The sequence below is a fragment of the Clarias gariepinus genome, chromosome 5 (assembly GCF_024256425.1).
Source record: "Clarias gariepinus isolate MV-2021 ecotype Netherlands chromosome 5, CGAR_prim_01v2, whole genome shotgun sequence".
NCBI lineage: Eukaryota > Metazoa > Chordata > Actinopteri > Siluriformes > Clariidae > Clarias > Clarias gariepinus.
The window spans coordinates 4,357,501-4,367,464 of NC_071104.1; the positions used below are offsets into that span (position 1 = coordinate 4,357,501).

General features: G+C 44.2%; 4 non-coding genes across 4 annotated transcripts; 1 reads left to right on the top strand and 3 right to left on the bottom strand.

Annotated features, from left to right (window-relative positions):
* Nucleotides 1-4,948: 4,948 nt before the first annotated feature.
* trnat-ugu (transfer RNA threonine (anticodon UGU)) lies at nucleotides 4,949-5,022 on the bottom strand. The gene has a single exon. It is a non-coding gene; the product is annotated as a tRNA-Thr (tRNA).
* Nucleotides 5,023-5,541: 519 nt separating this feature from the next.
* On the bottom strand, nucleotides 5,542-5,631 carry trnar-ucu (transfer RNA arginine (anticodon UCU)). Its single transcript is given in 2 exon segments — nucleotides 5,542-5,577; nucleotides 5,595-5,631. It is a non-coding gene; the product is annotated as a tRNA-Arg (tRNA).
* A 1,239-nt stretch (nucleotides 5,632-6,870) lies between these two features.
* trnas-aga (transfer RNA serine (anticodon AGA)) lies at nucleotides 6,871-6,952 on the top strand. Its single transcript has one exon. It is a non-coding gene; the product is annotated as a tRNA-Ser (tRNA).
* Nucleotides 6,953-9,354: 2,402 nt separating this feature from the next.
* On the bottom strand, nucleotides 9,355-9,427 carry trnak-uuu (transfer RNA lysine (anticodon UUU)). Its single transcript has one exon. It is a non-coding gene; the product is annotated as a tRNA-Lys (tRNA).
* Nucleotides 9,428-9,964: the final 537 nt, after the last annotated feature.

Here is a 9,964-nt window from a genome sequence, read left to right on the forward strand (position 1 = left end):
AAAGAGATGTTGAATATTTCAGTGAACACAGATGCTAGCTGGTCTGCGCAGGCTCTGAGAATATGAGCTGAGATGCCGTCTGGTCCTGCTGCTTTCCTGGTGTTTACTCTCTTGAAGGCTCTCCACAAGTTCAAGTTCAAGTAGGCTTTATTGTCACTTCAACCATATACAGTTAGTACACAGTAAAACGAAACAACATTCGTGGTAGAAATTTAAATTTCATCCAATCTCTAGGATGACCATGCATGTTTGTGTCAACCTCTTGATAAAAGATGACAGCGCTCAGGTAACAACTCACTGACCTAATTACTAAAAAAAACGTATACGTAAGAAATAAATATGAATATAAAGAAATACAAAAGTCTTTCGGTTTGCAAACTTTGATATGTCGAGTGTGTCCGGTAGTGAAAAAATTATGAAGTCTCAGACCAGGCGCCCAAAGCACTTCATCACTACTGAGGTGAGGGCTACAGGGCGATAATCAGGGGACAGGAACAATGATGGACTCTTTGAAGCATGTGGGGATCACCGACTGAGATAAAGAGTTAAAATGTTGAATATTTCAGTGAACACAGACGCTAGCTGGTCTGCGCAGGCATGCTAGCGGCGCTAATGGCTGCAGACAGGAAGTCACTGCCAGCACCGGAAGCACGTTCATCATCACCGAGCACGAAGTGAGGAGAGCCTTCAAGAGAGTGAACACCAGGAAAGCAGCAGGACCAGATGGCATCTCAGGCCGCATTCTCAGAGCCTGCGCAGACCAGCTAGCACCTGTGTTCACTGAGATATTCAACATCTCTTTATCTCAGTCGGTGATCCCCACATGCTTCAAAGAGTCCATTATTGTTCCAGTCCCAAAGAAACCTCATCCTGCTTCCCTCAATGACTATCGCCCTGTAGCCCTCACCTCAGTAGTGATGAAGTGCTTTGAACGCCTGGTCAGAGACTTCATCATTTCTTCACTACCAGACACACTGGACCCACTACAGTTTGCATACCGTCCAAACCGTTCCACAGACGATGCAATCTCACATCTCCTCCACACATCTCTCACTCACCTGGACACTCGGAGGGGGAATTATGTGAAAATGCTCTTCATCGACTACAGCTCTGCATTTAATACCATAATTCCCTCCACACTCACCACCAAGCTGGAGCACCTGGGACTCAGCTCATCCATGTGTCAGTGGATCTCCAATTTTCTGACTGGCAGACCACAGGCAGTAAGGATGGGCGGCCATGTCTCAGCCTCCATCACTCTCAGTACTGGAGCCCCCCAGGGTTGTGTTCTGAGCCCCCTGCTGTACTCTCTGTACACCTCTGACTGCGTGGCCACTACCAACTCCACCACCGTCATCAAGTTTGCTGACGACACTGTCGTGGTGGGCCTGATCACCAACAACGATGAGACGGCCTACCTGGAGGAGGTTGAAAATCTGGAAAACTGGTGCCAGAGAAACAATCTCCTCCTGAACGTCAGTAAGACAAAGGAGCTGATAGTGGACTTCAGTACAAAACAGGAGAGGAACTACCAGACCCCCATCATCAACAAGAGCCCAGTGGAGAGAGTGGACAGCTTCAGATACCTCGGTGTTCACATCACGCAGGACCTGACATGGTCCTGTCACATCAACACCGTGGTAAAAAAGGCCCGGCAGCGTCTGTACCACCTCAGACGCTTGAGAGACTTTAGACTGCCCTCCAAGGTGCTCAGGAATTTCTACTCCTGCACCATAGAGAGCATCCTGACAGGAAACATCACGACCTGGTTCAGGAACAGCACCATGCAGGACAGACGAGCTCTACAGAGGGTGGTGCGATCAGCTGAGCGCATCATCCGCATCGAGCTCCCTGACCTGCACTCAATCTACACCAAGCGGTGCTGGACCAAGGCCAGGAAGGTCGTGAAGGACCTCAGCCATCCCAACAATGGACTGTTTACTCTGTTGCGGTCTGGGAAGCGATTTCGCTCCCTGAGGGCCAACACAGAGAGACTGAGGAGGAGCTTCTTCCCGCAGGCGATAAGGTCTCTCAACCACACCACTAGGCAAAACTAACACAATATTTTCACAGTTCTCAAAATCAATCAATCAATCTCTATACATCCATGGACACTATGGACAACTCCACGCACATCACATCTACACTACATGTTCACGTTTACATTCTGGACCATTACACAAAGTCACTTTAATAACCATTGCACAAAGTCACTTTTTCTATGCATACTTGCACAAAATTATAGTTCTATGTATACAATATATTTCTATTTTCAGGTTGTATTTTTTCTAGTTAAATTTTTATTTAAATTTTTTATCATATTTCTTATATTGATATTTATTACTTATAAGTTTTAATTCTCTTTTTAAGGTCACTGGCAGTCGTGTAAGCATTTCACTACATTTCGTACTGTGTATGACAAATAAAATTTGAATTTGAAGTAGTCTGCAATTTCCAATTTTCAGCCTTTGAGAATTTCTTAATCCAAGCTAACCCTCTTAATTGCTTTTAACAACTTGGGCCAAACACTCTTTTTTTCCTAATCACCAAGGTAACGCCTGAACAGGGACTTGAACCCTGGACCCTTAGATTAAAAGTCTGATGCTCTACCGACTGAGCTATCCATGCTCTGGAAGGTGTGCCATCCCTCACAAAAAGCAGCTTTACCCATCCTTTCCCAATGCTCGTCCATTGTTTGACACATTTGAAGAAACCAAGCACTTGTGAACCCTTTCAAGTGGTGAGGTTGGTCATGAGAATTTTAAACTTTCACACTGACTGATAACCTGTCCAGTATTTATGCTGAGATCAATCGAACCATTAAGATTTCTGTTTAACTGCCATGTTTTCAACATTTTCTTCCCTAAAAAAAAAGGGATTCTGACCTTCACATGCAGTGAAAGTTGTTACCAGGATCACTCTTCTGAACAGCCCTGCTTCTAAAGTTTTATCTAGGATGAATGAATGTCTTATATGCCCATGGTATGTGAATTCCTTCAAAAAGATCAGCATTATCGACAAAGGTTGGCCTTTTGGACAAGGAGACCACGTGACTCAAGTTTCTGAGGGAGTGGGTACTCCACCTCTCCCAGGAATTCCTTCAGTATTTCCTGCTTGTGTGTTAACGCGTGCTCAGCAAAAGAAATTGAGTGATGTAGTAGATTTGTCTGACTCTTTCTTATGCCAGGAGGAAACCATTGAGGAAAGCCTGCCTCAGCTTAACCCCAGTGTGAAATTTACTGATGTTCCAAAGGCTACTTCGAAACCAGATGCCAAACTTCGCATAACTCGTGCCAAGTTGGCGATAGCTCAGAAGGCCGACCCTTCGCTAACCCATTGTTTTGAGACTGCGGTGAAGAAAGGAGAGCTGGAGAAGCACCCAATTGCTTACTTCTTGGAAAATGGAGTTTTAATGCGAAAGTGGTCACCACCCTATTCTTTGAATGGTTCGAGTGATGTATATCAGGTTGTAGTCCCTCAAGAACTTCGCAACGAAGTTCTCATGTTGGCTCACGACCATCCTTGTTCTGGTCATGTGGACGTACGGAAAACCTACTTGAGGGCGTTAAAATATTTTGTATGGCCTGGTATGAAAAGACATGTAGCTCAATATTGTAGATCGTGTCACACATGTCAACTTGTGGGTAAGCCCAATCAAACCATTCCTCGTTTTGTGGTTTTGAATAAAAGTTAGGTGAACTTAGAAGTTCACATTTGTGTGTGGGGGGGAATGTTACAACCCACAACATTTTGGTCGCGCTGTGTGTATTTAGGCTTCTGTGCTTTGTAGCGTGTGTATATTGTGCCCAGGTCGAGCTCCGCTCCTGATTCCACTCCAAGTTTTCCGACTGCCACTACAGCGTGTCCAGGTTCGGCTCCGCTCCCATTCCACTCCAGGTTTTCGACTGCCACTACACCAGCGGCTGGCTGACCTTCCACACGTGCACTTCCGCCCTGCGTGACGTCAGCAACGAGTGGACCAGTTATAAACCGGAGAGAGACCCGGGATTGAGGAGGCGTGTAGGCGAGGCGTTGATTGTTTTGGAGAGAGAGTTGTTATTTTGGTGTTTTTGATATTGGCTTGTGTACCCTGGTTTTGACTTTATTGCAACCCTTTGACTTTGATTATTGCTTGTCCCTTTTGGTTTGTTTGCTTGGTTTTTGTTGTATATATTTTTTGTGAATACTTTCACTTTATGTTTGTGCACGCACCAGTAGTAGGGGTGTGGCTGCCATTTGTTTTGGGGAAAAGGGAATTTATCCACTGTTTTTGGTTTAGGGAGATAGGTAAGTTATCTGTATTTTTGTTTGTGTTTTGTTTAGGTAAACAAGCTTGTAAAATACAGATACCCGTTTTGTTTATTATTTTGGCCTGGGTCCACCCTGAAGCTGATCCTGGTGTTGTGTCAGTATTTTTGTTTGCTTTGTGTAAAGCAATACAAACCCTGTCTTTTTGCCAGCTAAAGTGCCTGTCTATTTCTTTCTGGTATATTACACCATTATATCCAACCTTGTTCACACAGTTTAAAATAGAACCCCGAACCTATCATTTGCTGTACGGCCCAACCCTAGACTGGGACGTAACAATATATATATATATATATATATATATATATACATATATATATATACTTGCTTATTGACAGCCATTGTCCTCATTTAAATGTAACCAACATCAGCAAATGTTCCACGGCTACTCAGAAAATGATTCAATTCTTGCAAATCAAAATGCCACTGTTTATTCACTTCTGTGGGATGAATAGAGCTACCTTGCTTGAGCTCCATGGACAGGTATCTACCTGTGGAAAACACATGAAAACTGAGCAGAAATCTTGGCTGAAAGCAAGATACCCTGCCACAACCTGAGCCCACAAGCACTTAAGCCTTGAGCTCCTCGTGCAGTTGGACCCAGACCTTGTCTGGTGTACCAAGAGATGAAACTCACAACAGGCACTGCTGGGATTTGAACCCAGGATCTCCTGTTTACAAGACAGGTGCTTTCACCAGCTAAGCCACAGTGCCAATTGCCTGGGTGGCACCTTAGGCATGACCCAGCACTTTTAACCGAGACTCTCCTGGCTAAGACATAATCTGATCGCAATGCTAATATTTCCTCCATCCGCATGCAAACCTCGCTGAGCTGGTGAGACGAGTACTCAACCAGCGATGCCATGCAAATGCTTTCATGTTTGTTTGCCCATCCTAACTTTGATTTCGGCTTGATAAGATCCCAAAAAGGGTGAAAATCCAATCCAGGGATAAGGAATTAAAATCCACATGCCATGCACATCTAAAAGCAAGCAAGCATTCATCAGATCGCTGCTGTGGACTTTGGCTCTTTGTCCCATAAGGATTGCGTGAATCAATGTCGTAACCTTTTGTTGAAGCTGGAGTTGAGCTGAGGGCTTGATTTGGACAAATGGGCAGAAACATGTGGAAAACAATGATATTTCTTAAATTCAGCTGACAAGTCATTCAATCAAATATGGCAAGATTTAATTTTAGACATGGTGTGTGGATGAAAAGAAGGTAACTAGTTAGTGACTCTGGCGGGACTCGAACCCGCAACCTTTGAATAGCTCCACAGCTGAGTCTAGAAGTCCAATGCGCTATCCATTGCGCCACAGAGCCAACCAGGGTGTTCTTTTTCAGGCTCTCCAAGATTCATGGATGCTCAAGTTCATTAGGCAGATGCTTTTTTTGTTGCTACTAATCAAATTCTACCAAATGCAAACAACTATGGCAAGTGCTGATCCCACAAGTTGTCAACAGCGTCGACAGAATGCCCTAATTTCACCATGGAATTTGCCACAGAACCCTGTCTGACTTGCAAAGTTATTCAACTCTGGCTGTAAGAAAGGCAAGAAAGGGATAGCTTTCGCACCAACAGATGATTGTTGCAGTAGACACTGCTTGGATAGCACTGTAGCATGGAGACCTCATCATATACACTAGATAACCTATTAAATAAGGTATCTCCTCATCACCCATAGATTGAACGTTTTGTGGTGTAAGGTCCTACAAATTCGAGACATCATGTTACCACACGAATGACGATTTGGCAGCAGCATTATTCTGTTGCGTTTCTGTGAATGCGCCTCATACACTTGATTTGATGCTTGCAAAGGTCCCCAACAGCTGAATAATCGCAACCACAGGTCAAATTATATGTCAAAAGAAGGCAGCCAAACCAATGCAAATGCAAGAAATTATCTGCTCTAGTCATCGTCATTGTGTGACCTTAACCCATGAGCTGTTAACGGTCGGACATAAAGCAAAGATTTCATTTTCTCCACAGAAACCAGTCTGATCTGCATAGCAACAGAAGTGCACAGCAAGAGGCATTGCTGGGATTTAAACGCTCCTGTTCAGCTCTCCTGGGATCTCCTGTTTACTAGACGTCTCTGCACATGGTTGTGTTGTTGAGGCAAAGCACTGAGCTGGGTGCCAAAATGAAGGCTACAAGTTCTGAGCTGAACTTCATTTTCACAGATACTGAAAAATTCTTTTGAGATGTTCCACCGCATGTTTGAATGCAGACGTCAAGGAATCAGCTTCTGGATGACGATGGGGTATGAAAAGTTGTCTTGTTTATGATTTATAGGTTTATTTCATCTTTCTCACTGTATTTTGCAGCATTGCCCATAGATGGTTGCAGAGGCTGCTCTCTAAACTGCTTTGCTGTTTTTCTAAGGTAAAACGTGAACGTGGTTCCTGTCTGAAGCCTAAAAATCCCGAACTTAAGCCAACCGATACACTTGCGTGTATTGGAAAGATCCAAGGCTTGCTTTGGGGAGGAGGTCAAGTCATGAAATGAGACGTGCAAAAGTCTATTCAACCACGGGCCCACGCCAAGCACGCACACGTGGTGTAGTCGTGGCCGAGTGGTTAAGGCGATGGACTAGAAATCCATTGGGGTCTCCCTGCGCAGGTTCGAATCCTGCCGATTACGTCTGTTATATTGCACAAGAAAGACATGTTGCAACTCATTGTGTTGTGGCTGTGATTTGTAATAAATTTCCTCATGCCCTTAATAGTTGGTGCTTTGTTAAAGACATAATAGTGACATCCTGCCCCTTTCATCCTCAGTAGTTGCTGCTTTGGTGGAGAAATCCTGTCACCACTTCCCAACGTTGATCTGTCTTCCAATGACAAGCTGCCTCATAGACATCCAATTGCTTATATGAGTGCGTGGCCAGCGACCTGTAATCCGTGCAAGAGGTGTCTTTCCTAGATCCTTGTCAGGCGTGGGTTCAAATCCCACTTCTGACAAGAGCCCCATCTCTTTGTTGCATTTAGGAAATCGTGTATGGATCTGCATCAATATCCTTGACCTCTCACAGCATAGCTTTGCTTGCTAGTGAAGAAGTTGGCACTTTTCTTCATCAAGCGCTTGCTTCTTCGATTTTTTGGACTATGTAGACATGGTTGTGTTGTTGAGGCAAAGCCCGGAGCAGGGTGCCAAAATAAAGGCTACAGGTTCTGAGCTGAACTTCCTTTTCACGGATGCTGAAAAATTCTTTTGAGATGTCCCAGCACGTTTGATTGCTGAAGTCAAGAAATCAGCTTCTATTTGACGATTGGGTATGAAAAGTTGTTATTGATCATGACTTATAGGTTCATTTCATCTTTCTGTCTGTATTTTGCAGCATTGCCCATAGATGGTTGGAGAGGTTGCTCTCTAAACTGCTTTCCTGTTTTGCTAAGGTAAAACGTGAACGTGGTTTCAGTCTGAAGCCTAAAAATCCTGAACTTAAGCCAACCAGTACACTTGTGTGTATTGGAAAGATCCAATAAGGTTTTCCAGTACAGATTTGAATAAAAAAAGGCCTCACTTGGTGTTTAACAAAACATGCATGAAATCTGGTCATTTTGTTTGATTCTATGGTTCATTTTACATGCTGCACAGTAAGTGGCAAAGAAAAAGTCTTGTTTTGAGGAGGAGGTCAAGTCATGGCTGTGAATTGTCTTGAGTTCCCCAAATCTGAGCATCCCCATCTTGAAGCTTGGACAACTTGGAGATTTAGGTACAAGTTGTCACACTCACACTGCCATTTGATCACGAAAAACGCTCTTGATATTCATGGAGGGGGGAAATCAGACAGGTTAGCCAATAAGCTTCTGCTGGCAATGTAGGACCTCGTGGCGCAACGGTACCGCGTCTGACTCCAGATCAGAAGGTTGCGTGTTCAAATCACGTTGAGGTCATGAGCTGCTCCCTCTGTGTGTGGCACACACAGGTTCGTGGTAGAAATTTAAATTTCATCCAATCTCTAGGATGACCATGCATGTTTGTGTCAACCTCTTGATAAAAGATGACAGCGCTCAGGTAACAACTCACTGACCTAATTACTAAAAAAAAATTATACGTAAGAAATAAATATGAATAAAAAGAAATACAAAAGTCTTTCGGTTTGCAAACTTTAGTATGTCGAGTGTGTCCGGTAGTGAAGAAATTATGAAGTCTCAGACCAGGCGCTCAAAGCACTTCATCACTACTGAGGTGAGGGCTACTGACTGAGATAAAGAGATGTTGAATATTTCAGTGAACACAGATGCTAGCTGGTCTGCGCAGGCTCTGAGAATATGAGCTGAGATGCCGTCTGGTCCTGCTGCTTTCCTGGTGTTCACTCTCTTGAAGGCTCTCCTCACGTTGTGCTCGGTGATGATGAGCGCGCTTCCGGTGCTGGCAGTGTCTTCCTGTCTGCAGCCCGTCGCGCCGCTAACATTAGCATCGCTAGCGTCTTTAGCTGCAGCCTCGAAGCGAGCATAGAATGTGTTCTGCTGGTCAGCCAGGGTCGCGTCCGCGTTCGCCATACCGGTTGTTGCTGTTTTATAGTCCGTTATTGTCCTTAGTCCCTGCCACAGGCTCCTAAAGTCACTCTGTTGAAGTTGTGACTTTAGTTTCCATATGTAGCGCTGCTTCGCCTCTTTCACCGTTTTCGCACAATATGTGACACAGCTTTGTACGGGTCCATGTCCCCCCGACGCAAGACCAAACGGTGGACGAGATTGTGCCCTGTAGCCATCCTTGACTGTAGCGTAGCAGTGGTTGAGTGTCCTTTCGCCCCTGGTGGGACAGGTGATATGCTGATGAAAGTTTGGCGTGACTGGACATCGTGACAGCAGCCGACCTCACTGGCGCCATCTTGTACTTGTGGGACTTCCATCCCTTGGTGACCTTCCTGAGCATAAGACAATCTCCTAAGAGTAAGTCTCCACCAGGAAATCCTTGGCAAGTAGTCTGCAATTTCGAATTTTCAGCCTTTGAGAATTTCTTAATCAAAGCTAACCCTCTTAATTGCTTTGAACAACTTGTGCCAAACACTCTTTTTTTCCTAATCACCAAGGTAACGCCTGAACAGGGACTTGAACCCTGGACCCTCAGATTAAAAGTCTGATGCTCTACCGACTGAGCTATCCAGGCTCTGGACGGTGTGCCATCCCTCACAATAAACAGTTTTACCCATCCTTTCCCAATGCTCGTCCATTGTTCAAGTTCAAGTTCAAGTAGGCTTTATTGTCACTTCAACCATATACAGTTAGTACACAGTGAAACGAAACAACGTTCCTCCAGGACCAAGGTGCTACATGCAACATAAACTTACAACATAAATTAACAGAGAAGCTAAACTAGCTAGCTAGGAGGCCTAGTTAGCTGGCTAGCAGAGACAAGACAGATATTCCTAACATAAATTAACAAAAAAACTAACTAAAAGACTAACTAACTAACAGACTATCTACAGTTTTTTTTTTTTCCCTGACAACAGACAACAACATAAAGTTCACGTGCAAATGTGCAAAACGAGCAACAACAAAGTGACAGTGCGACAACAACGACATATCAGAACATAAAACATAAAATATGGTGTTGAGGTAGTAAAACATAGCAGCAAGAATTGATATTTGTGCAAAAAGTAATGAATATTGTGCAGAAGAGATAAACAGTGAGGCATTTACAGAT